Source organism: Haemaphysalis longicornis, unplaced genomic scaffold (genome assembly GCF_048455015.1).
Source record: "Haemaphysalis longicornis isolate Haplotype H1 unplaced genomic scaffold, Haemaphysalis longicornis Haplotype H1 scaffold_7, whole genome shotgun sequence".
Lineage (NCBI taxonomy): Eukaryota > Metazoa > Arthropoda > Arachnida > Ixodida > Ixodidae > Haemaphysalis > Haemaphysalis longicornis.
Window position 1 is genome coordinate 118,891,974 of NW_027526422.1, and position 27,300 is coordinate 118,919,273.

Genomic DNA, 27,300 nt, shown 5'->3' on the forward strand with positions numbered 1-27,300 from the left:
TTACCTTTTTTCTAAGGGCATGATTGGTACAGAGCATAAAAGTAATCTTACTTTATGTTGGTTATTATGTTTTTCTTATAAAATGGTGCTCAGGTGCCCGACAAACGACTATTTGCCTCAGATGAGCGGGAAAAATGGCCGCCTCTACTCACCCTAATTCCCGCCCACCTCAAATAGTTCAGATACGTTTTTGAGCTGGCGAAGCGCTTTTACCCCTCCAAATTGTGCTGGGGAGGTTGTGTAGGTCATTGAGTAAGTAATACAACATATTTTACCCATTTCTTGCAAAAAGAATTATGCAGTCGTATTCCAACTGCCCTCAGTATATGGCGCGACAAAAATGTTTTCTTTTTAAATCTCTACCGGTGATGGGCATTGAATTCTTGAAACAAATAATGTTTTCGTGAACGCTTCATCCAAAAAATAGGACAGTCGGGGTAGTATAATCTATTGCAAATGCATATGAGCACCAAAAGTATGGGTGGTTTGCTTTGGGAATAATTCATCATATGTCAATCGCTACGCACACCACGGTGGCCGGAATACACATGCCACAAATGTCGTGGTAGGACGTGTCCGGCTGTTTTAAGCGGCAAACGGAAACTCAAGATTCCGGTAGCACGTTAAACGGTAACCCAAACGTGGTAGCGATGTGCTAAAACTCTCTAATAGAAAGTCGTAGCTCTCCGTGTGCTGCATCCGTTCTGTGGTTGCTGTGTTGGCGGCGACTCGACTGCGGTAGGGCACCCGGCACGGCGAGGAAGACAAACCCCGTCGTAACGAATGCGTGAGCGTGGCGAGGGTCGGCCCTCGGAATAATCCACCCTAACCGAACTAATGGGCAAGCGCCCAATCAGGTCACGTTCAACACGGTAAACACGAAAAACACAGAGCATAGGGAGTGCTAAAACTCTCTTATAAGGGTAGCGGAACGATTATACACCATGCAGTATACGCCAACTGCATTAGACCTAGGGAAACTACCATGCCTGCAAACGTAGCTCAAGATGTCCCCCTTGTTACGAAAGGGGAAGTACAAAAAGCTCTTAAAGAATGACACCAGCATATCTGCAGGTGACTACGGCACAACATTGAATCTTTGAAAGGAGAGAGTAGATTTCCCACCATGAGAACTCGCTGCGCTATTTTCAGAATACATAGGAACTCTAAAGGTGCTCATAGCATGCAAACTGTCAATATAATTGATCCACAAAAAGGGAGACGCCAAAGATCTTAAGAATTACAGACTTATCAGCTTACTCTCAGTTTCAAGGAAGCTCTTTGGAAATTTAATAGTGCACCCCAAAGGAGACATCCCAGATTACAAACAACTCAGGGATCTGGCTAGATTTAAATGGACGTAAAGGCTGAGTGAAATTTTGTTTTAAATGAACATCATCGTAGCTTTCGTAGCTCTCCCAGCTTTTCTTCGACGACCAACGATGCGTTACTTGCTGAGAAATGAGTAAATAAAGCTGGCGTTTCTCTCTCCCGCTTCACTTTCATTTTGTTGGGATTTAGCCTTGGCGACAGAAAATAGGAGACAAGTCGGCGAAGCCCAGGAGCTGTCTGTAGAGCTGGCAGCTGTAGCTTTTACGTCTCCAAGCCGTGGCCGCCAACGGCCACGTTTGCCTGGCCTAGGGGGCTTTTATGATTTTTTCACTGACAACATGAGAAACGTGTTTAGATACCCGAGCGGCCGGTGTACTCGCCTAACCCGGCATCACAGACCGCATCAAGTGGACTCTGAGCCTGAAGCGCTGAAGCCACGCCGCGTTTGAAGCAACGATGGCCGTTTCGAATGTCAAGCGCCGCGTCCAGGGCTCCCAGATGGCGCCATCCAGAACACCGCCTTCGCTTCGCCTCATGCGGCGTTCACAGCCATCTCACATTATCTTCTCTCGCGGCGCAAACCTAGCGTGAACTATTAACCTCTTCACTGCAGCTGCGTGTCTAATAGTGCCCGCGCTCCCCTGGCTCAAACGTAACAAGAGCAGACGCACACTTTGCTGATTATCGACGGCGTCTCGAGGTGAACGGAAAAGCACAAGGGCTACCCAAACGAGAGAATGTAGGTGTCTGTCTGTCGGTAACTCGACTCAATTACTTCCACGTTTTGCCAAAGTTGAAACAACTCTTTGTGAATTTTTGTTTATCGGCAGTGCTGTTCCCACATCAAAACTTTATGCCCACCTGTAGAAACCTGAGGCAGGTTAAGACAAGGTGTCACTAAGAAACAGAGTCAACGCTGTTTTCATAAATGAGCACACTAGTTTGACTTTCACAATAAAAAACAAACGACAAAAAATAAAAAGACAAGTTGCGGGATCTCCCATCAGATGGCGTGCATATACCGGCCGCTTCAAAATTGCATCTAATACAAAAAACGCCACTGCTTTAACTATATGAGATGCGAAAAAGCAGGAAATGAGTATGAGGGACAAGATGGAGACATAGGATCGCGTTATTTTGCAGAGGAAGGCGAACATCGTCTTCCGATAGGATGAGCAGGCGAAAGAGAATATACGCGGTCAGTTGTTATTTAGAAAACATGGTTCTAGTGGGTACGTACGGAATCCGACATCCTGAATAAGCAAGAGTTTGCGCACAAAATGATTGCTGCAACAAGAAGAACAAAGCAAGGTAATTCAGTCGAACACCAAATGGGCACATTTGTGTCAGGATAAAAATTAGACTAAGTGCCTCCACACTGAGATACCGGCCGCTTTCCAAACGCCAAAACAACTCCACGTCTCCAGCTCTCTTAATTTGCCCTTAGCGAATGTTTGCTGGCCATTTGCTTGAAAACTCTTGCTGGTTACGCTTACTGAGGTCTTCATTATACTTCCAGCGCTACCATTACAACAGAAGCAGTCACGCCATTATCAATATACAGTCTTCCCTACTGTATTGGCTTGGCGATGCGAACGCGCGTCGGTCACTCGTCAAGTTTCTGGAAGGCGATGAAAACCAGACAGATACTCCTTCCAACAAGCCGACACGTTTGCTAATGCGGCATTACAGCTTTCATAACCAGCTTATGAAAGTGGCCTTAGGTGTCCTCGTAATTTTCTATACGTGCATATGAAGGAAATTAACACCGGAAAGATACTCCTGCCAACGGGGGGACACATTTGGTGCTGGGGCCCTCAAGTTTTGTAATCAGTTCTGGAAAGTGGCGCTTAGATGTCCCCGCAATTTTATGGGTGCATATGAAGAATAGTGTTTCCACAATTGCGCAGCCACTCGGAGCTCCGCCGGGTTTTTCTGTATTTCGCATCTTCACTGTAGGCTGTTTCTTTGAATATATATCATCTCCCTTGCTATGCTCAAAATATTTGCTGTTTAGAGCTCTAGGCACATTACAAAACCAATGCATTTCTAGATGCGTTAAACCTCTCCAATACCGATCGAAGCAGATCTATCCTGAAACTGTTTATTTTTATATTTGATTTAAGTGTGCAATAAAAAACAATAAAGGCAAGAAAATGTAACAAGTGCGCAACAGGCAGAAAGAATCGTGGCTTTATTACAGAGATTCGCCGTGCTTGTGTGTTACGCATCGGCACATTTGCAATCCATACTGAACCTGCACTGTTATAATGGAAGACCCGGGATGCGGGGTCATTTCTACGCGATCCAGCTCAATATGGTTTAAGCAAAGCTGCTTGGCAGCAGACCCAGGGCTGTTTCAAGCCAGCTGGTGGGAATCAGGCCGATGATGAATTCAATCAACCTTTTGGGAATGAAGTTGATGAAGGTTGAGATCCAGGTGCCCGGATTTAGCAGGCGGCCAATGCCCGCTAAAAAGCCGCCGTCTTCCGCACGATCTGATCGTTCATTATCTGCTCGTCCTCCGATGCTGTAGTTGTTGACCTCTGTAAATTTTACGGAGGAAACTTCATGTAATTAAAACAAACAAAACTTGTAGTATTTATAAAGTAACAGATTATTTATGCATTGCATAATTTATACTTTTATGACACCCTCAGCAACCCGCGAAGTGCGGCAGTAAATTTGGGTTGCACTAGTAGAAAACGTAACATCTGAGTAGGAGGAGTGGTGGGGCTTGTTTTATTACCATGTGAGAAAGAAATTTACTAGCAATAATAGAGTTCAATAGTTGGAAAAGGAACAAAAAAGGTGCTGTATCCAGGCTCTCTTTAATTAAATCTTGAGAAGTGAAACAGCTACTTGTGAAGGTATACATATCGCATTGATGTTACCAGATCCCCGCATCGGACCCCGCCTCATCTGTTGCCACTTCAATGCTGTGGCTGATGAATGGTGGGAATTCGAGAAGGAAATATACGATTTCATAAAACAAATAGCAGGAGGGATTATTGTAAACACAGAAGAAAGAGCCGCAGTTGAATTTCCGACTCCTAGGGCGAAGCCGTTAATAAATCTGACGTTCTCATAAGGATGAACGTGCGCGCCATTGCAATCTACATTGTTGCATTGCTATAATAATAATATGGAGTTTGTCCGCCATTACAACCCCTGGATAGCCGAGGCTTTTGTCGACATTCATTAATACAGCAGCCTAGTGTGACAGAAAAGCGAAAGTTTATCGTTAAGGTTGTCTCTGTACAGACAAAACATGCATACGACACCAGTTTGAAATCCGGGGTACCTTCTTTGTGTCATATTTGTGTCAAATACCGGAATATTCATATCTAGCAGAGTATCTCTGTCTTGTGCGTGAATAATGTGCGCCATCTGATAAATTCGACGAATCCTCTCTGTTGAAAATCAGCATTGATTGATTGATTGATTGATTGATTGATTGATTGATTGATTGATTGATTGATTGATTGATTGATTGATTGATTGATTGATTGATTGATTGATTGATTGATTGATTGATTGATTGATTGATTGATTGATTGATTGATTGATATTGGAGGGTATAACACGACGACGGACCGCAGGCGATGAGACGGGCCGTAGGGGAGGGCTCCGGATCAATTTCGACCACCTGGGGATCTTTAACGTGCGCCCAAATCTCGTTCACACGGCCGTTTCTGCTTTTAGCCTGCACCAGAAAAGCTGCCGCCGCGGCCGGAAAGCAAACCCCCGATCTCGTCCTCAGCAGCGCAACGCCTTAGCCTCTAAGCCACCTGGCCGGTGAAAGTCAGCAGTCACTAGCTATGTGAGAACGACCAGAAAATTCCCAGCGATAACGGAAAGGTAGTCCTAGCACGGGGCTATAATACTAGCATTTCGGAATGAGCCAGCGACAATGCAAGATTATCGAAGCTCCGCGTAACCAAAAAATTCCCTCCCCGCTTAAAGCAGTAAGCCGCGTTTTGAATAGTGGCTGTAAGACGTCTTGGCTATTTCAAGGTTGCCCGAGGTGAAAAAAACGCAAAAACACAAAGCAAAGCGGGCAGGGATAGTCCGGGAGTACACGAAACGGGAATATATAAACGTGAAAACATTATTAGAAAATTCAATATTGCGAAGAAAAAAAATCCCGGGCCATCTCCACCAACGTGAAACCTGGTGAGGGGCAAAGCATGCAGTATATAAGTGTATTCTTCGCTGCTTGGCGTTTTTGCCAACGGAGATGAAACCGTTGGGGGTACAGGTATACAGCTTTGCTGTAAAAGTCTCTCGTCTTTGAAGCACGAAGCTAGCGCGGGGCATTAACGAGTGACGCGGTGCATTTTAGTATGCGTTACGTTCTAGCGTGATGCGTAAACAAATTTCTTGGTATTATAATACCGTGACTACATGAGACGAACGACGATTACGACGACAACGGCGACAACACGAGACGCCAATAGCCCGAACCCCTGAGGGGCTTGGCTCCTAAAATTTCAAGTTTTCTCACATGCCGGGTAGAAGCCAGCGTACCGTGCAAGCCCACGCACTCTACCACAGTGTATAAAGGTGGGCCAAGAATCTCGTCATATCGATCAATAAACCAAGCAGTTGATAAACAAAATGAGAGACGCTATTCATGAAGGTGTGCAAAGCTTGTAGGATTTTATTTTGTCCGAACGTTGGAGATGTCGGCAGGTAAATGACACAACACTCTTGAAATACTTTAGAAATCGTGACCTGGCACCATGCAGCGAAGAAGGCGAATGTTGTATCCCTTAACGGGCTGTTTCCTGTGGCCGCCAAATAGTCGTGACTTCTTTCTTGAGTATTGTTCACGACGTTTTTGTGCAGAAACTCTTGTGCAGAAAAGAACACGCCAATGTTCTTTCGTCTCGAGAAGGTTCTCTTCGCCTCCTTTCAAGAGCCGTTTCACGTCCTTATGGCTACAGTGGCATACTTGGCAAGAAGATGTTGTAGACAGGGGCTCGCAAAACAACACGAAAACTACTCGGAAGACGACATATTACTGATATATGAGATTATTTGTAAACCTGAAGAAGTGAGTACGTATTTGTTTGCAAATTCGCGCACTTCGCCTCTAGGTGATTACAGTAGAGGGGAGAGATAATCGACAGTACATGCAAGCTTGCGCAGACATGAAAAGGCGGAAGGTAACCACCCAAGTCAATTAAAAAACACACGGTGATTTTATACCTTACACAGACACACAATTATTCTGTAGAATTCAGTAATGAACTTATATACGGTTAGTTTTATAAGAACGTACCGAGTACAGGGGAAAACCACACAGCGCTGAAGACGTTTTGCCCAACCAAGGAGAGTGAGAACTACACGGTTCATACAGTAAAGGGCACAAGATATCGCAAAAATTAAGACACACTATCTGCTATTGCAACTCGTCAAAACCAAGGAAAGTGTTTGATGGGGGCTACGTTCTTAATTAAAACGCAATAATGCAGTACATGCAGTGGCAAAATTCAAATCACACCCAACTTAATGCACGGAAGAAGACAACACATTTCAACCGCGTATTTTGTGGAGCAAAAATAAATTTAAGTAAGTGCTTGCGCGCGCTTGAAGACCCTGTATCGTGAATGAATGATCACGACTACCCGATATACGTGGTTGTTGTTGCACATATGCCTCTTCCTTAGGTTGTATTTGATGAGAAACGTATCTCGTACGAGTGAAGGGCAAAAATACCCCTGGGAAGTTAAAGATATTCCAAATACAACAGGACTTTTAATTGTTCGAGCTGGCTAGAGAATAAACGAATTGGGGGTGCAAATCAGCCAGCGCATTACTGCACTCTTGATAAACTGTCAATAAGAACTAGCGTATGCTGATCCTATAGCAGGTATTCATTGAAAAATTTAGCTGTCAATTTCTTCATTTGGCAACACTGAAATGGCCACGGACATGGTGCGGCTTGTGCCGCTGCGACCGCATGCCGAAGAAAAATACAACACCGGCGTTATTCGTCTGCTTCGTTTAAACCCGATTCTCAACGGTGGTGTCAACAGAGTTGTTATTTATCGCACTCACATTGAAGTCGAGGCATTACTTTGCGTTCGGCGGGCTATAACTTGAAATGTACAACCCATATCACGCGCTTAGCACGGACAAATACCGCCATCCCGCGTAGCCCGATGTGACCAGTGAAGGCGCACTCACACGGTTGCCTGTATGCGTGCCTCACTATTGAATACAGGCTATACAACGACCCAAAGTTGCAGAAGTAAAGCAATTATGCTGTGACATCGAGTGGTGCTTGCCTAAACATTCTTCTGTTGAAGTTATGTACTCGCCGTCGGAGACCGGACGCGAACCGGTGTATCCAGCAGGGCATGTCCTTGGTTTCAAAGTGATGTTTTTTAGGTAACAATTTTACTTAAGACCCATGAAAAACGTAACACCTTTTTTTACTGGTAAAATGGGGAGCCACTGTCGTTTATGCTGAAAAAAAAATGTGCGCACGTTTTGACATGTTCTAGGTATGAGCCAAGTTTAAAATGAGAAAAATTTTTTGAGGTCCGTTTGCAAGGCTGGTAACTCAGGATTGCTATTTATTTCTCGTTAAACTGCCCAGTCGTCAAAATATAACCGGAATTTCGAAGTTGTCCTGCACCGATGGTAATAATAACCAAAGAGTTCAAAACATGAAATGCGAAAGTGGAATGAGTAAAGTGGCCCACAGAATAACTGAAGCAAGTTAAGATACCCTCATATTCCCCATGCAACAAAATTGAGAAATGACCAAAGGAAAAGCACTTGTAAGAACGAAAAAAAGCTTGTCTTGACATAGGAAGAATTGGTGCGAATAGACGTGAAACTAATATTGCATAAGGCCTTACAGTGTAATAACTGCACCGCAGAGACGATGTGCCAGGGTAACGCTGGCAGTGCCGAGGCTACGAACAATTCTCCTCTCCCTCGTAAGAAAGACAAAAAACGGGCTAGATGTTCACTGCTATACCCTCTCTGTGAGTTTTTATATGTTCGTTCCATTCCAAAGCTTCCCGCACATCATGTTGTGAAGTACGGCGCTAGAAACTTCCAAATAAGACGGCGACCCGAAGTAACTTGTCAAGAAAACCATCCACGGTCCCAATAAGTGGTCCTTGCTGCGAAGGCAGCTTCCCGCGATGACTGCTGCTTGATGACTCTATGATGGAACCTTCTACCATGTCTACAATGCAAGGAAAGCATCGAGCATCGACCATGCCGCCAGAGGACTGTCTCACTCAATGAACATGAACCACCAGCCTTAAAAATATGCACCATCAAGGAACCGCAAAACCACACCACCGGATATTTAAATGCAGCTGAAGGGGGAATCAGGCTGCATTTACTGTAGTCAGAGATAAGAAGTCTAGGCCTGCTGGCATCCCAGTTGTGATTCAACCAACGCAACAAGTTTGTTCCTTGTGGAGGCTCAATCTTATCTTGCTTGCATCGGCAGTCGTCTCGACCGGCCAGGAAAAACTTCTTCCGCATTGCTTCAACAAGGATATTGGTCTCGTCGTCACCGTGTCGTCACTCAACGCTGCCAACCGTCTTCATGCCGTGATGGAGCTTCTTGGCATGGCGGTTCAAGCACGTCTACCACGTTCCTATTTAGCGACGTCTGGACAAATCCAAGTACCTCTTGAGTACCTAGATGAAGAACTTCTTTCCTACCTACGAGATCAGGGTGTCACATCAGTCAAAATGCAAGTCGCATGATGTGGACTAAAATGGTGTAATGAAGGAGCGTCGCCGAAAAGGCTTTTGGAGTTAATAAGTGGCTTTGCACTATCAAAGCACATTTTCCCAGGTTTGTGTAGTTATCCACTTGAGGAGTACTTGGGAACAGAAACCCAGTGGTTCAAATGTCGAAGGCACGGTCATGATGCAAAACAGTGCAATGGGCCAGTGAGATGCAAAATACGCGCAAGCATACAGTCCTACAAAGACTGTACATCGCAAGCACACCCTCGGTGGGTGAACTACGATGGACCGCATCCCACAACCTTCGGTGCCTGCCAAGAGAAGAAGCCGCAACCCTTGCCCGCGCAGTTGGGCAACTTCAGGAAAGGGCTTCCAAACAACGCGGGTCTCCCCTGAATCCAGATGTAGTTTGTACAACACCTAGCTCTCCTAATGGTTCGCTTTCATCGCACGCCAATGCTTCGAAGAAAACGTCCTGTGCATTTACGGTTCAGGAATTCCCGAAAACGCCCCAACCCTAAAGAGCAACAACAAACGACACAAGCTTCCATTAACACTGTGCTACCCAGTGGGGCTCAGTGTGTAACCGAACCGCAATGGGCACCCGCGCTCCTACAAAGGAAATTAACTTGTGTAACATGATATGTTTTGTGTTATTTGACGCACTCAGGTCCCTTATCTCCGCCATATCATCCTCAAGCAGCTTGCCTTAAAGGGACCCTGCAACACTTGCCATCGACTACTAGGTAATGTATTTTGGGATAAAGTTTATTGTCCCAGAAATCTCCTCCCGCAAGAATTATGAAAATTCGTTCACAATTAACGAAACTACGCGCGATGAGAAATCGCGCATAATCGTTCCCTCTCAACTCGACCGCGGAAAACGCGACGAAAGCTGCGCGCTCTCTCCCGGAGAGCGGGGCGGCTCGCGGCGTTCTCTTCAGCGGTCTTCGATATAGCACATGCTGGGTAGTTTTCTCCTTTTCTCCGCAACGCGGAGAGGCCTATTTCCGGTCTGGTGCCACAAGAAAGCAGGCATGGGTGCCTGCTCGCAAGTGCGCGCTCAGGCTGGTAGGGCGTTTTTGAGCAATAAACGTTTGTAGTGGAGTGGTCCCGTTGAAAGGGAAGTATTGAGCTCATCACTCAAGGTCCGCGTGCACTCAATACAGGTTCAGGCATAGAAGAGGTTCGTACACAGCGATGACGACGACGGAAATGGGAGAATCTAGCCGCGAAGTTGACCAGTGACAGCCGATCGGGCAGCCATGGCCTATGTGACGTCCCTTAGGCCGTGCCAGGGGTTGCATAATGAGGACAACTGAAGAGAGAGCGGTTGGTTTTTCCGCGTCTTTCACATCGATTTGCGCTCTCACCGCTTTACATGCACGTGTAATATTTGGCTCAAGTATTCCTGGCAGTGTAATCTAAACGTCGCACAGGTTTACTTGCACTGCTCAAAAAGTGTTGCAGGGTCCCTTTAAGTTGCTGCTATCATGACTGTGGAACCTCTATTAATAACATCTTGCTCGCTACTTAATACGCCATTCGTGATTAAGCGACAATGACGGCAGCACCATCCCCAACAGTATCCTTGAAGAGTTACCTAAAAAGACGCCATATTTTCCAGCGAACGCTCGTGGTCTGCGGTGTAAGCTGGTTGATCTACGTCACCTTCTTCAAGCTATTCATTCCCATTTATTGTCATTTCCGAGTCACTAGTGGGTAAAAATGTCTGCTTGAGGGGTTACTATTTGGTCCGCTCCCAAAGAGTAAGCGGTACAAGCACCATCTTATCGGGTTCCACACTGACGTCGAGATAGTTGAGAGAGAGAATTTTTTTAATCATGCTCAAGATGTCAGCCCCGCTAAAGGTAGGGCTTGCTACTTCATATTGAGGTGAATATAGTGAGAAGACAGGGGAAATAGAGAGAGAGAAAAAGAAGCGAAAAAATAAATAAAAGCAGGGACGCAAGATGTACACATATAAAATGTATATGTTTAGAGGGTTCACAGCTAGGACCTCTTCTAGTCATGTTTCCGTAACAAAAGTAAGGTAGTTGAAAGTCTTGTCGCGCCCCAAGATACTAACGAGTACGTTTGCGGAACTACAATAATTGGGTCTCAGACTTTCAGATTAACCCCAGCTTACTTAAAATCCGCCACCATGTTTTATGAGTCTAGGCTGGAAAACATCATCACTCCGACCGCTAAACTGCACCTAATCTGTGAGGACTTCTTATGACAATGAAATTGGGCAATTCCCAAACAAGCGCAGTGGAGTAAAATAAGACATGTCATTAAGCCACCAAATGATGGCAGCATTACCTTTGTCACATCAATCAACACAACTACCTGTATTGGACTATTATTCGCCACAGCCGGTTTTTCGGGAAAATTCACTTTATGCACATATTTAGAGACAAAAGGAAGAGACCACCACCCACTTTTGATCTCAGATCGTGTCCATCCCACACAAAACTACAAAGGAAATGGCGCGTGCAGAGATTGGAGTGCCTCTAAAGAAGCTACGCGCACGTGAGTTACGGCTGCGACTCGACATGACGAAACACCCCAACGATACTCAAGTGTTATGGAAAATCCACAATCTTGAGGCAAAAGTGCTGAAATCAACCCAATAATGACGCTGAGTACCTAAGTTTGTGTGCTATTGGTCGGAGCATGGAGCGCACAAAATCCATAGACGATTTACGAGCTTCTTTAAGAGCAAAGCCGCACGTAATTCGTCATCTGTACAAGCTTCAGCGAAAACGGTGTAGGCAGTTTCGCTCAACGGTAATTACTCATACACCGTTAACGGGCATCTCGCGTGTTGTCAAAAGGTTACGCACGCTGCCTGAGCAGATGGATACTTCAGTGCCCTCTGACTGCAAGAGCGCTCGCTTTCGAAAGTGGTTGCAGAAGCCTATTGCAAGTTCTCGTCATCGACGCCCAGTATACCTCTATCTCTTATGCTTCCGGAATAAGCTTTTCTTGCACTTGACTGGCCTTTTGCATTGCTACAACTGACAGAAGCATTCTCTGATGGGAATACGAAGTGGTGTCCAGGTCCGGTTGACGTTAGAGACGCAACTTTCACATACCTCCAATTCCCTGCTCCGCCCCTAGAATTACACAATTACTCTTGCGTGAGCGTTAGGCTTCCGTCTGACTGGAAACTTGTGAAAATTATACCTATTCTAAAGCCAGCCGGTCGACCACGTGATATTGCTCTTTTATACGAATAGTTTGGTTGAACTGTAATGAAAAACTGTTGGAGACGACGATACAAAAGGAATGTCCTGGTTTCACGAAAGCAGAGGCATTTACCTGAAAAAATGAATGGCTTCCGTAGGGACAGATCGCTATTGAAAACCTAATTACCCTTGCGTCGTCAGTTCAGAAGGAATTAGATTCTGGCCACATACCAAGCGCTGCCTACGACTCTGTTACACACACAGCCATTCCTACTGTTTTTGCATTACATGGCTTCGGGGAAAGATTCTATGCGTCCATGCAGGATTACCCTGCCGGATGTCAGATTGTCATCCATATTTCGGACGGTGACACATAATACTGCCTCGTAGAAAACGGCGTTCTACAAGCAGCCATGTTAAGTTAATTGCTATGTAATGTCACTCTTGTACAATTGAAATCGTACCTACTGCGAGGATTCAGCACCCCGATTTAGGCAGACGACATTTGCAGCTAGTGCGTATTACGTCTTCGACGCACCAACTCACCAACAACTCCAGAACCCCATTTTTCTATTCCAACCTACCTTGCTTATTATGAACTTAACTTACCGCATGAGAAAGGCACAGCAATGGCGTTCACAAAGAATGGCATGGATCGGTTCCCAATTCTGCTGAGTGGTCGTGCCTCCGTGCGACAGAACTCCCAACTATCTTGGCGTGGTCATCGAACGAAATCTCTCCTGGTCATCATAGATAAACAGGCTATGTGCCCGAAACAATGCGATGTCTCAGGTTCGCGGACACTTTGCTGGTTCCCGATGGGGCAGTAATTGCGGCTTGATGCTAAAGCTTCCCAAAGCTTACGTCGATGGCTTCGTATGCTATAGCCTTCCCCTACGGCATCATTCATCGTCTACTAACAAAATTAAGCTAGTTGCGTCACGCCGGAAACACCTGGGCATTTGTCTTTGTCTTCCCACAGGTTCCTCGGGTACGGGGACCATCGCTGAAGCTCCATCATTGCCTCTGAAGGTACTCATGTTACACGAGTTGCTCCGTGTCTCTTCTAGACATGGGCTTCCACGTAACCCCATTGTCTGGGCAGGATCTCTGCGGTACCTAATTCTGGGTTTGGAGATGCTATCAGCACTATGTCTCTTCCACTGCCATGTTATTCTCTTAGACATTTTTGGCTCCTCGCATAGGTTTACGCATCCTGGGTATGACAACTAAAATGATAACACACTGCGCGGAACTCCTACAAGTGGCCTTGGACTACATGCACAGGGTGCATTCTGCCAGAGCCCATATTCTAGCGTGTGGATAAAACAGGGGGGGGGGGCACTTTTAATCACTCGGCACACGGAGTTGCGCCGGAGTTCAGGGCAGGGGAACAGTGTCGTTTTCTGTTCAGATCGCGGCTGGTCACGTCGTTTGGTCTCGGCAAGTCACAGGCTGGGGACACGGGGCTGGGGAATGGTGCGCCCATGGCTCACCGGGGCTGGAGCGGGCCGACGCGTTCCAAGAGCCGTTAAGCGATATTCAGCAGCTGGGACGAAGCGAAGCTCGGGCAGTATAGGGATGATTTCAGCAACCTCCACCAAAAATGTAGCGTGTGGATAAAACAAGGGGGGCACCTTTAATCACTCTGCACACGGAGAGTGAAAATGGCGACCCAGCTGGAGCAAGAGCACCGGCAAGAGACCTCAGTCCTTCTCTTCGTTCAGTCCAGTCTCGCGCTACCATTAGCGGGATTGACCGCGTCGCCACTGTAATAGACACCGCTACAATATTTTCTCCCATGGATCTTCGTTGCCTAAAAAGCTCTTCTTCGGGTTGTATCTCCCACCGACCGTTAAACTCTACTCCTATCGTTTACAAAGATCAACTTCATCGACATCAGCTGACTTAACGCACTCAAAGAGGCAATCCGCTACAATATCCTTCAAGAACCCAATAAATAGATCATATTCACCGAATCAAATCCGCCCTTCAGTGCCTGCTTAACAGCGGCAAGCGCCGCACATCTGAACTTGCCGGATTAGATGTCCTCTCTCTTTACCCCCTCTGAGTAGCCGCACAGTATAATAATGTGTTTGAGTGGGTGACTGGTTACTGTGAGATACTGCGCAACAAGCAAACAAGCAAGCTGATGAGGCTGCCTCTGCAGGCCACACCTGCCGAAATATCAGACGGATATTTTTTACCAAACCCGACGCTTCTGCCTTCGCCAAACGCTAAGCTCATACAAAGAGAACCAGAATCTGGTCACACCGTACTCACCACCATACGATGTGACGAAATTTGGGTCATTTTTGAAGCATGTACCTTTGACTTTCCTGTACCATTGGCGCCTTCTAATGCGTCGTGGCGATGTTTTTTGTTTTTTATTTTTTTTAGTTAGTACATATCAGTCCTCTAAGGACCAAGCAGGAATGAAATACCGGTCCTTTGTTGAATCAAATACCGGTCCTATGACTAAGGCGCAAAAAGAAAAGTTGGAGATTGTGCTTGGAGATGTTTTACGGCTTGGGGCCAATAATGCAAGCGTGCTTGAGTAGGTGAATAAGATTTTGCAAATCCACTTAGATATAAAGACCAATTTAGACTCATTGACGAAAGCCGTTTATGTAGTTGAATGTAAAATGGAGTCGGTTACGCCAACGGAAGCCTCTGGAAATAACCAGAGCATCTCGAACCTTCACGCTAATATTGATGACCTGGAAAATATTTCCCGAAGGTCAAACATAATATTCTATGGAATTGATTACGGGGAACAATTTGAAACGTGGGAAACGTCTCAGCGTCTTGTGCGTGATTTTTCCACGAACAAACTTGACTTTTTGATCCCGTCAATAGCTAGAGCTCACCGAATAGGTCTCTCCTCCCCAGAGAAAAAGCGCCCTATCATCCCTAAACTGTTCAATAAAAAAGAAGTGAAACAATCCTGAACAAAAGCTTCAAACTCAAAACTACGCCCCTCAGGGTGGCACGTGACTATTCTGAGGGACAAGAGCAGAAAGTTACGGCAATTTTCAAAAACAGTAAACAAAGAAGGATATCATGAGCGTCTTCTTTTTTTACAAACTGTGCCCAAACAAATATTCTTACATTTGGGACACAAATGCTAATTGGGCAGTGCATGTCGACGCACGCGCTGCAACCATCACAACATCATGACGTGCCTCTTCAAACGTACAGGCAGTCGCACCATCTCGTCCAAACGGAAAGGTCGCTTTTTTCTACACTAATATCAGAAGTGTTGTTTCTAAAACTGTTGAGCTATCTTCAATAATCGACTCATGCTCGATATATATATATCATCGCACGAAGAGAAGCATGGCTCAACGATACTGTTTCCGATAGTAATACCCTCGTCAGTCAAGCAGAATTTAAGTTTTTTTCGCTGCGATAGAAAAGATCGAAGAGGCGGTGCTGTCCTCATTGCAATTTGTAAAAAAAAAATTCATTGTGCTACCTATTAGTAATAACTCATTCCTTGAATGCGTATTTGTTTCTTTGAGGCGTGTTTCTACCGATTTAATTATTTTCGTTTTTATCGCCCCCGTGACATGGATGTAACGTTCGAAAGTGAATTTCATCGTGTTGTTGTTGAAGTATGCACGCGGTTTCCCAATGCGGTTCTTGTAATTTTCGGTGACTTTACCTATCCTATTAATGAATGGTCAACGCTATCTGTTTCATCCACCGCTACCCAGGTGCAGGAATGTCTTGATTCTTGTCTCGACTTTTTGTTGTGCCCGCTTATCGAAAACCGACACGTTCCTCGACCACATGCGCAAATATTGTGGATTTACTTTTAACTTCTCATTCCGACCTTTTAACTGATATAGCCCATCTCGATGGTCTTTCTGATCATGACATAATTACGGGAAGTTAACTTGTTCACTCAACAAAAGGAGAGTTACCAACAAGAGTATAAGATTCACAAGCGTGCCAACTTTACCAACTTTGATTAAATTAGTGCCAAATTTTCCAGTTTCACGGGAGAGTTTTTAAATACCCATTTGTCACGTTTAATTGAGGATAACTGCAACCTTTTTAAAACCGCTCTTTCAGACTTAATTGATCAGTCATTACCATAAATATAAACAACATCGCTCCGTGGATCAATATTCAACTGCGTCGTCTTAATAAAAAAGCAACTATTGAGAGTAGCGGACCAAAACAGACTATCAGATTCATGGTGTCGTTATAAAACATGTGACAAGGCATATCAATGCCTTTTAAAACCTAATCGTCGTCGCTTCTTCAGTTGTGGTTTGTGATGAATGCTAAAAAATAACCCTAGCCACGTTTGGCGCACGATAAATCCTAGTAACCAAACCGATGTAACTGTCGCTAATACTGATGGAACATCTGTTCCGGCATCCGAATGTGCTCAGTTAATAAATGATTCGTTCTTATGAGTTTTTACTCTTTGGGATATTACTTCATGCCCTAACATAGATGTAGTTGTTGCCACGAATATGTATGGAATAATAATTGACGAGCCTGGTATTATATGTTTACGTGGAACTTTGAAAACTTCATGTGCATCGGATCATAATGGCTTCAACAACAAAATACTGAAAAATATTTCCTCCGGTATCTATCGCTATTTCGCAGCAATCTTTGGTCTATCATGAACACCAGGCACCATTCCTCAGGACTGGCGAACAGCAAAATATTGTGCCGTTATTTAAATCTGATGATTGCTCATCCCGCCTAATTGCGGACCCACATCTTTAACTAGTACCTTATGTAAACTTTTAATACACATTACACACTCACAGGTAATCTTCTATTTAGAGGACCACAATATCATCTTCAAATTCCAACTCAGTTTTCCCAAAGGCTATCCATGCGAAACTCAACTCGCAGGATTTACTCCTGACTTGTACTCATAATTGAACGTCGGCATTCAAACTGACGCCATATTCCTTGACTTTTCAAAAGCATTCGATTGCGTTCCTCACTATCTGCTCTTACAAAAACTTACGCAGCTTAATATTCACCCACTTGTTCACGGATGGCTGCAAGCCTTTTTTTTCAAGTAGAAAACAATTCACGTCGGTAAATAGCTTTAACTCTCCTATTGTTGATGTCTCCTCTGGAGTTCCCCAATCAAGTGTGCTTGGTTCCGTGCATTTCCTTATTGATATAACGAAATGCCCTTCTCCGTCAATTCTAAAAATTAGGCCATTCACTGACGATGGTGTCATTTACCGTATCATTTCTTCTAAAAATGATTGACAATCTCTACAATCTGATCTTGTCTCTTTAACTTCATGGTGCACAACATGGCTAATGATACCGAATCCTTCTAAAACTAAGGTAATGTCTTTTCCAAAAAATCGTCCCGTAATTCAACGTCTAATTTGCTAAATATTACTCCAGTGGAGCTTACGAATTCGTATCTTGGTGTTAACATTCAGTGTGACCGGTCATGGCATGACCACATTAACGTCACCCTTGCTTCAGCAAATCGCTCACTCGGGTTCCTTAAACGTAATTTGAAACACACCCCCTCGAACTTGCGTAAACTGGCTTATATCACCGTAATCCGACCTAAAATAGAATACGCGTCAGCCATTTGGCGTGCCCATCAATGCTACATTATTAAAAACATCGAAGCCCTGCAGAACCGGGCTGTACGTTTTATTTTTTTTATCACTCACGTCACACCAGCGTCACTTCATTGAAGCTTCGTGCTGAACTGGACGACTTATGACGCTGCCAAGAAATCGCTCGCTTATCACTACTTCATAAGCTCTATCATCACACATCCCTTCACAAGGACATCTTTAGGCCACCCCCTGCTATATTTCCGCGCCGCGATCATCCCTTTCAAATCGAATGCTTCCCTTGTCGCACATTTCATTATGCTAGATCGTCCATACCACGCACAATAACCAAGTGGAATGACTTACCCTCAATCATTGCAACCATCACAGAGATCGCTGAATTTCAGAAGCTACTAAACATGAATGCAAATGTGTGAGCCTGTTGCGGTATTACCCCTTCTTTTCACTGCAAACTGTGAAATAACGAATTTTTTTTTTTGCTTCTGTATAAAATGCGTATGTTTCATGGTTCGTCTTACTTATTGCTGTGTATGCATCATTCTTTTATTCACACGTTTTTTTTTTGTGATGTCGTTTCTTTGTGCTTTAATGGGGCGTGTGCTTGTTGTAAGCTAGATTTGCCGTTATTTTACTCTTGTGACTCTATTTACTTCTTCGTCTAGTTTATTTTTAAAATATTTATTTTTGTTAATATAGGTTATAATTGTTTCTGACTAATATTATTTATTCTGTTTATTTAAGATTACGCGGAAAGAATTTTGACCTGATATTTTACTCTAATCTATTTAGTAGTTGTATAGTTTTTCAGTTTGCGCGTCTTCTGGTCTGATTAATAATTTTCATGCACGTGTATGTTTTATAGCCACCCCCCTCCCTATGCAATACACTTCTGTGAGAGGGCCTTTAGGGGTATTCTGAATAAATAAATAAATAAATAAATAAATAAATAAATAAATAAATAAATAAATAAATAAATAAATAAATAAATAAGTAAATAAATAAATAAATAAATAAATACATTTTAATACAGGCACTTAACGCTCACCTGTAATCAACATGTCCACATTATTTCCCGACGATACTTCACCTTCACTAGTGAAAGAACCATTTTTCTTTTATGCACGTGAAGTTTTACCATTTCTCTCGTGTTTTGGACCCCTATTCTTCAAGATTCCTTCTTGGCCCTTTTCCCACCCATTGCCAACTTATTTTCATTGCGTCTGGTATCAGAATATACTGAATTTTAACTGATTTGCTGCGATGCTGCAAACAAAATACAGTAGAAACCTGCTGTTACGTTCCTCACTGTGGCGTTTTCCTGGCTGTTACGTTGTTTGTCATCGGACCCGGCATAGCTCCCATAGGATCTAATGTAATGCGAACCCCGCTGTAACGTCGCAACTACGGACCCGTTCATGTATGATGTGTCACAACCTGAGACTCGAAGCCGCTTGGGCACCGGAATTTTGGCTTTTTATGAGTTTTGCCAGGCTTTGTTACTGAACTTGCTACAAGAAGCCGCAAGCCAGTAGGAGAGGCCGTCACTAGATGGCCATCATTGGAAACTGCTATTACCATCATCACTGTGCTTACGAAGAAGTTTCACTTCGGAACGGTTGAAGTGCGTGATGTCAGCGCCGCTGCATTCTAGTAGTACTTCCATGCAGCATTATCGGAATAGCTCAGTTGGTAAATAGCGCGGCATTCCAGTACCGCGGTGCGGGCCGGTGCTCCCGCCGACCTGGCGGTGGCGCTGCGGTAGTGTTGAGATCGGTCTCAGCGTGTCATCTGCTGCTCCTTCATCGCTACTCTCGTCGCTTTCTACACCACCCATACCATCACTTTCGCCAGTTTCTCCAAAGCTTGGGGTGTCTAGGGACTTGTCAGACACTACAAGCTTTGGAGAAGCCGTCGTGGCGATGGACCTCCTTCGCAGGTACGTCGCAACTCAAGGTGGCGCTAAAAGCAATGTGGTGCCTTTCAGGTTATTGAGACGCGAGTGGTGCTTACGAGCGGGCGAAAGAAACGGAAACTTCTATTCTCGATTTTTTAAAGCATTTGGCTCACATTGCATACATGAAACGTTTTTGTCAAAGGGGCACAGCTTTCATTCATTTTGCGTATCACGACACCCGTGTTCGCGCCGCGAGACGGTCAGAACAGGGAGGGGAGCCAGTGGTAAGGTAATTTGACGACGCCCGAGTTTGTTGTCGAATTTCACGAGCAGGGTGTCGGTGAGGAAGAAGCCCAGTGATCTTACGACGACTAACAAGACCTGACGCCCTCGTTAATTGGTCTTGGCACCACTAAATGGTCGCATAAAAATGCAAAAAAAGATAGCTACATGTGGCGGAACGGTCAGAAACCAAGTTTTCAACAACCAAGCTCTAGATATGAGGTGATTTAACGACGCCAGTTAGACGCCGGCCCATTTTCGTGGATTTCCTTACTTTTACGTTTTCCCAGATGTTACGTTTTGTTTTTCACGCGCCGGTGAAAAATGTATTGACGGGGTCGCACTGAATTTACTTTCAGTGCTTTCCATTGCAATATACGACGTAATTAGTTGAAATATATTGGTAGTAGGGCATGGAGATTCTCATAGGACGAGAACGAAGGTCATCGGAGGTGATCGGCTAGGGGTAAAGGCGAGTTCGAAGCTGAGCTATGTTAGACTCCAGCCGCTACTCACCATCTAGGTTTAGTGATGAACCTTGCTTTGTCACTACCGTATTGATATATATCTGTACGCAAAGCAATACTGGTTATGGAAGCTTTACGTCATTCTTTAATTCCCATATTTGTCCCCGAGATTCACCCCGCTTGTCTCCTTAACAGGACCGGCGCAGTGGATGCCAGGTCGGGGCCGCAGCGAATGTTGTCGACACAGATTCTAGACTGTCCACAGAGCTCGTTACCGTTTCTTTGCCCCTGGCCCCAGACTTTCCCTTTATCCGCAACGCATCACTTTGACGACGGAACTACAATCTTCCTGAATGAGTCGGCCCTCATAAATCTCAGAAAAGGTGGTACCGCAAACCAATGTTCGTCATCATAATCTTGCAACGCAAGGGTATGGCATGAATAAGGTTTCAAACTTAAGATGCAGACCTGACTGACAAGCTGGTACCCCTAAAGACGAACGTATCGCACAAGATGTGGGCAACGTGTGTGCACCGCTTACTAGCCGCAAAGAACGAACTCTCCTCGCCTGCCCAAACACTGACAGACTCGCACCTCTACAAGAGCTTCGCACGGGATGGGGCTTGCCAAAAAGCTGAGCCCTGCTCAGCTCGCGGGCCGGGCTGGGTCCTCAAGACTACCTTTTCAATGAGGACTGGGCCGTCCTGGGGCCAAATTGTAAATACTTCGTCGTCTTGACGGAACGGGTTGGCCCGGTAAAGTGAAGCATTGCTTAGGTCTTTTATAACTGCACAGAAACTACGCCATCCTGAACAACCAAAATCTCGGATAAGGTTTCTTTCACACCACGAGACTTCCTGGTAGCGGTAAGGGAGCCGTCGTTGCCGCGTGAAACTGTTGTTAGGGTGCCAGAGGGACAAAAGCCTATGGGAGATCCTAGTTTACAAATGAAGCTGGAGGCGTCGCTGTTTTCGTCTGTTCTTGGGCGGTGCATTCCAATGTGAGATGGCTGGCTTTTTTGAAGGGTGTTGATACACTGCTTTCTTCGGAGTGCCCAAGATTCTCCAAGACGGCTTCAGCTGGCGGGGCTGGTTTAGTTGTCGGCGAGCCAGGACAACAGTCAAATCTGTTTTTTTCGCGCTTGCTGAGGTACATTCTGGATTTTATTAAAACCGGTGGGAGAGAATTCCTTCTCCCTTATGTATCCACCGACTGGATGCTTAGCCGCCTTTGAAGTTAATTTTCCTTCAAAGAACAGGCGAGAGGTGTTTTATTGTGGACCCAGCAACATTAGCCTTACCCGTTTGTAATTCGTGGTGTTTTCGCTGTCGCGCTCTGCTTGAAAACAAAGAAGGCTGTGCGTTGAGTGAGGGCATGGCTTCCCGCAGGAAACACTGATTGCATTTGGTGTGGAAGACGCCCTCGGAAGTCGCGCCCCCACACATCCCAAAAAGCCAGTTTTTTTTTTTGCACGTCAGCCCCACGTGGCAAGCACAGCGATCTTCCTGTTAGCTCGTCTGCCGAGAGCAAATTTTCACTCTGAGCTTCGCCATCGACATTTCTAAACAGAATGCTTGACGGCAGCATTGCACACGACCAACTCTGAAGTGTGGTTGGCGGGCATCTCAACATGCCGCTACAATACAATAAAGAAAGTCGACGGAAAAAGTGCACGGTTGGACAAGCATGCTGTTGTAATGCAAAGTGCAGCTTTGAAACCTATATGACATGTGCATTGTATGCCGTGCAAGTCAATCTTCATGTACGGTTCTCCAAAGACCAGCTCATTACACCTCCAGAGACATCTATGCCAGCGTAATTCTGAGAACTTTCGCATAACGTCTTTTTCTAAGCCGACAAGAGTCGACCGTCCTGCAGCTGTGAAAGACATGGTGACTCTTTCTATGGTGCATCTTGTGCTAAGATAATGTGACTTCACGACATTGTTACTGGCACTGCTTTTCCAAAAGTAGCTGAGCAGCTAATTAGTATCGGCGCGCTCTATCGCAACCTCAAAGCAGTAGATATGTTACCTCATTTTACCACGGTCGCCAGGCAGGCTAGCGGAGATGGCATCATAGATTAGGGGCAGCCTTACGCCCGATATAGTGGAAGCCATTAATTAAAGCCGCTGGCTGTAGCATTAAAACTGACGTGTGGACCGATGACTTTCGGAAAATCGCTGACACAATGGTTACTGCACAAGATATTGATGACGAATGGCCACTACAATCCCACACGGGTGCAAAACAGGCTAGATCATACGAAAGGAGCTACAGCTTCGTTTGCGAAACTCGGTGTTGCCACTAACTCTTTGCTAAAAACAACTGTGGTGACCCACTAAGGCGAAAAAAATATTTCTGCTGGGCTGTCCAAAATACACCCCACGCTTTTCAGCTACGACTGCAACTTCTGCTCTGGGACGCCCAACACCCTGTACCACATGGTGTGGGAGTGTAAAGGCGTCACCGAACTACCTGAAGTCATCGCACCGACACAGGAGCAGTGGGAGGTCCTGCTGAGTAGCGATGTCCTGGAAAACCAGCGTGGCCTGGTGACCAGGGCCATTCGAGCTGCAGCTGGCCATGGCATCCCGGACTAGGGACGCCACCCACCATGGATGACCGACAACCATCCCGCGCTCCATTCTTCCCGTTCAATGGGAGCAATAAACGTTTTTTTCCTCCTCAACCTGCTGGGCGGTAACCATTTTTTTATTTGTCGGTTGAAGGGTGGTTTGACTACCAATTCAGTTCGCGCAAAAATGCTGTGACACTGTCTGTTCTCTGTTCGGGATCGGTTCAGGTTTCACACCCTGCCTATATATTTAAATAACACTATAGACGGCTACACGCAACGAAGAAAATTGGTGTTATAATTTTGCAGGAAAATGCACCACCGGATGAAACCAAATAATACTCAGCCTAACCTATTCATCAATCATTTGAACACGCAATTTGTTTTAAATAGTGTCTTTACGCCCACATAACTATACCTTCCCAGTACTTGAAGATGCGAAAGTAAGCAAACCTATTCCACATTTCATTTACTTCAGCGCATTGCTCCCCGTGAACAGCTCCCAATCAAAGTAGAGCTGAAGCCCTTTCGAAAAACCGAATTATATTTTAAGATTCAGTGTTGTGCATTTTGGACCAAGGAGTTTGCTAATTTTAAAAGCTTCGCTGTAACTAAAAATAGGAACCGCAAACCCCACTTTCTACTTACCGTCTTCGGAATAAAGGGTTAGTTAACTGAGTTAACTGCCCCGTAGGTACTCACCTACGGGGCAGAAACTTGGAGGCTCACTAAGAGGGTTCACCTTAAATTGAGAACGACTCAGCGGGCAATGGAGCGGAAAATGATAGGTGTAACATTAAGGGACAGGAAGAGAGCGGAGTGGGTCAGGGAGCAAACTGGTGTTAAAGACATATTAGTAGAAATTAAGAAGAAGAAATGGACGTGGGCAGGACATGTAATGCGAAGGCAAGATAACCGCTGGTCATTAAGGGTAACAGAGTGGATCCCTAGAGAAGGCAAGCGTTGCAGGGGGCGGCAGAAAGTTAGATGGGCAGATGAGATAAAGAAGTTTGCTGGAATAAATTGGTCACAGTTGGCACAGGACCGAGGCAATTGGAGAATAATGGGAGAGGCCTTTGCCCTGCAGTGGGCGTAGATAGGCTGGTGATGATGATGATGAACTGAGAAAAATCGTCCTAAAATTGTAACTTACCACAAAAAAGCCAAGATAATGCCAGAAGGAAAAGTGCAAACTTGAAGTTCATATCTGCGCTCTGCAACACAAAAGTACACATAAATCTGCGTATACCATATCAAGCAATTTCTAATAAATGTCTCATGACGCAGACGTCCTGTTACGTGCCTTCGAGGTGAAACCGGCACCTTTGGAACGGGTATCTTCTATACACTTCCATCCGTGTACAGAGCAGCCACACTATTTGACTGTCACCATGCTTAATCCTTTTTATTTCACGCTAAACCAGCACTGTAACCTTTATCAAGCCCAATCAAGCCTAATCTTTCTAATCCAACTTTCTACTTTAATACACATGGAACTAGTCTATATCAATTTATTCCCACTTTAGTAGTTCCAGCATGTACTAACCCACCATACTTCATTATGTTTCCTATTCTAGCCTCATCGACCTAAAATTTCTTACTCCAACCGACTTTTTATGGTATTTTGCCATATCGAACCTAAATCTAACTTTATTTAGGGTATTCCAAGGAAGGGCATTCTAATCCAAGAAGACCCGCCTTACTAATCATTACTGTCACTCCGTAATCAAGCATTAATACATCTTCATTCTTCTTAAAATTCTCTCACCTCACTAAAAACTTACTACCCATGCCTAAAGAATATATCACTTTTATAACTTTTTATCCCGTGTTACTATTTTGCAATAATTGTGTTCCAGCACACAAAATCACTTGGCATGTACCGGGACAACTCTTCTTCTCCTTATAGCAACAATCAAAGTTGACACAGTGCTGCTGCCATCGGCACCTTTTCTGGAGCCATGGGTTCACATCCCAAAGCAAAGCAAAAGCGTTTTTTTTACTTGCCTCTCTATAGTGAGGGGATTTATAGTAAACCGTACCCAGTGTAACTGAGCCACACGACCTGATAACGTTTAGAATATCATCGTGACGCTCATGCCACGTGTCTAGCAGGGACACCACATCGTCTGAATGACATTTGCAATTCCGCAGTTGCACTGCGTTATAATCACTGAATGGCAGTTTTCAGATTCCGGTTCAAGGCACTCATATCTGTCTTTGGCTTAGATTCTACGATTTGGCCATTTGTCTGCAGAATAACAGCGGCTGCACTTCCTCAGTGACCAACAGCCTGGCTGAGTTCTTTACTCAAGACCAAATGAGAGAATCCAGGAAAATATCAACTTATTTATCATTTTATCTGCTCCCGCCTATACGTAACACTGCCCCGCTGACTGCATCGTGAAATGTCGCGCGTCATAGAAAGTTGTATTAGTGAACAGCCTTGCCAAGATTTTTTATTGAAATGATTTGCTAAAACTGGCTTGCGGTTTACCTTACCTCATCGATTAGCTTCTTGTGAGCGTCTGCTAAGTCGACGGGCTTTTACCCGAAAGTCGTGAAAGTTTTTGTACATGTTCAAACTAAAGTGGGACGCATGTAAAATAAAAAGTGTCCATTGACAATTTTTATTTTCGACCTTTGACCTATAAGCATTTGCTAATTACCCCCCTTCCCCAGACGACAAAAGCGATTTTAATACTCAATACTGTATAGTTCAGGTTTGGTGGCCAATTTCTAAACGTTGACAAAAGTGTTTATGAACCTCGGCATCAAGATTAAACGTTTGAAGCCTGCTCTTAAGACATAATTTAGTAAGTCTTGAACATACGACATCTTTTGGAAACAGGAATAAATCATACTTCGTATTTCTCGAGCAATAGCGCTATTTATTAGTCGATTACAAATGTGACAGATAGCTGAATTGAGAGCACTAATTCTGTAACTTTATTGAAAGTCTTCAGACATTGCGTAGTAAAAAAAGGCATCTTCATCAGTGCAATTTCTTGATACCTTTATTATTTTACAGTGGCTTCGCAATTTGAATTAGTTGCTATGTTTCTGAGTACATTGTTTGCCCTCCATCATGGGAAAACTTTTCTTATGAAAAATGGTACTGCTGATCCAATAACTCTATAACAAACTTTTTGTAAACAGTCCACAACAAAATTTGCGATGATCCGCGTGCGCTTTCTATTCTGATGGGCCTTTTCGTTCTTTTTTTATGCATTAATAAAGAAATCGGCGTTTTTTCACTATGCTGTTACTAAGGCCGGTTCCACCGTGTATAGGAAAGAAACTCTGCATAATGTATGCAGCAGACACAGATGGCTCCCGCATATCTCATCGAAAAACCGTACAGGTTCACCAGTACAGGCTTCTCAGCCTGCCTGCCATCCTGCTCTTATCCAAATCGAGGACCCACCTCTCAAATCGGTTTTGGGCAGTCTCTGTTACCTGTGCATCTGTTCAATATTTGACCTAAATCTCGGTGGTGCCTACACTCTAAAGAGAATTCAAAAAATGCTAGACACCACCAAAGGCGATGTGTTCTTCATGGTAACAATTTTTTCCTTGTAATTCATCACAGGATTTTCTTCATATTTTAAAGTAATTACTCTTGCAGCCTTTCACCTTTTCACTATTTGAAATCAGCAGGTTTTAAATATTTAGTGGTATAAGAGATCATAAACAGCCGTTGAAGCCGTGTGAGGGGTGCATCTTCCTTAGCCCACCAAAGACAAACTAGAAATGCGCAACTTACGGTTTATTTCAGTTGAGACTTGAAGGACTTAAAGGTGGCGGTAAGTTTTTAGTGCATCCTGCAACACCCTTTTATATCTAGGAAACGTATTGCAGCAGGCAAAAACCTATAGAAAAAATTCTCTCATGCAGCACACTTCCACAGCCTTCGGCGTTGCAAGCTTGATGTCGTAACAGGAAACCTTTCCGACATGTCAGCTTTCACATGCCTCGCGAAGAACAGGAAATGATGGCACCTGGTACGGTGAATTCAGTTTAAGCAAAAAGCAAACACGCAGTGCTGACAATGAGGGATACTCATGCTCTTTAAATGAGTCGCTATGCATCCACTGAAGTCTAGAACGATTGCAGTGCTATGCAAGCACATGGTGCGCATCCTGTGCGGAGAGTTGAAAATGATATGCCCACGTGTGCTGTGGACTATGAGTGAGATTCGCTCATTCTTACGCTGTGAAAAAACATGGCATATA

The 27,300-nt window shown here is 44.6% G+C and overlaps 1 long non-coding RNA gene across 1 annotated transcript; it reads right to left on the reverse strand.

The window, feature by feature from the left end:
* Positions 1 to 3,491: 3,491 nt before the first annotated feature.
* Positions 3,492 to 26,903, reverse strand: LOC144146882 (uncharacterized). The gene is made up of 3 exons (XR_013317748.1): positions 26,832 to 26,903; positions 24,219 to 24,279; positions 3,492 to 3,878 (listed from the first exon to the last, which is right to left on the reverse strand). It is a non-coding gene; the product is annotated as an uncharacterized LOC144146882 (long non-coding RNA).
* Positions 26,904 to 27,300: the final 397 nt, after the last annotated feature.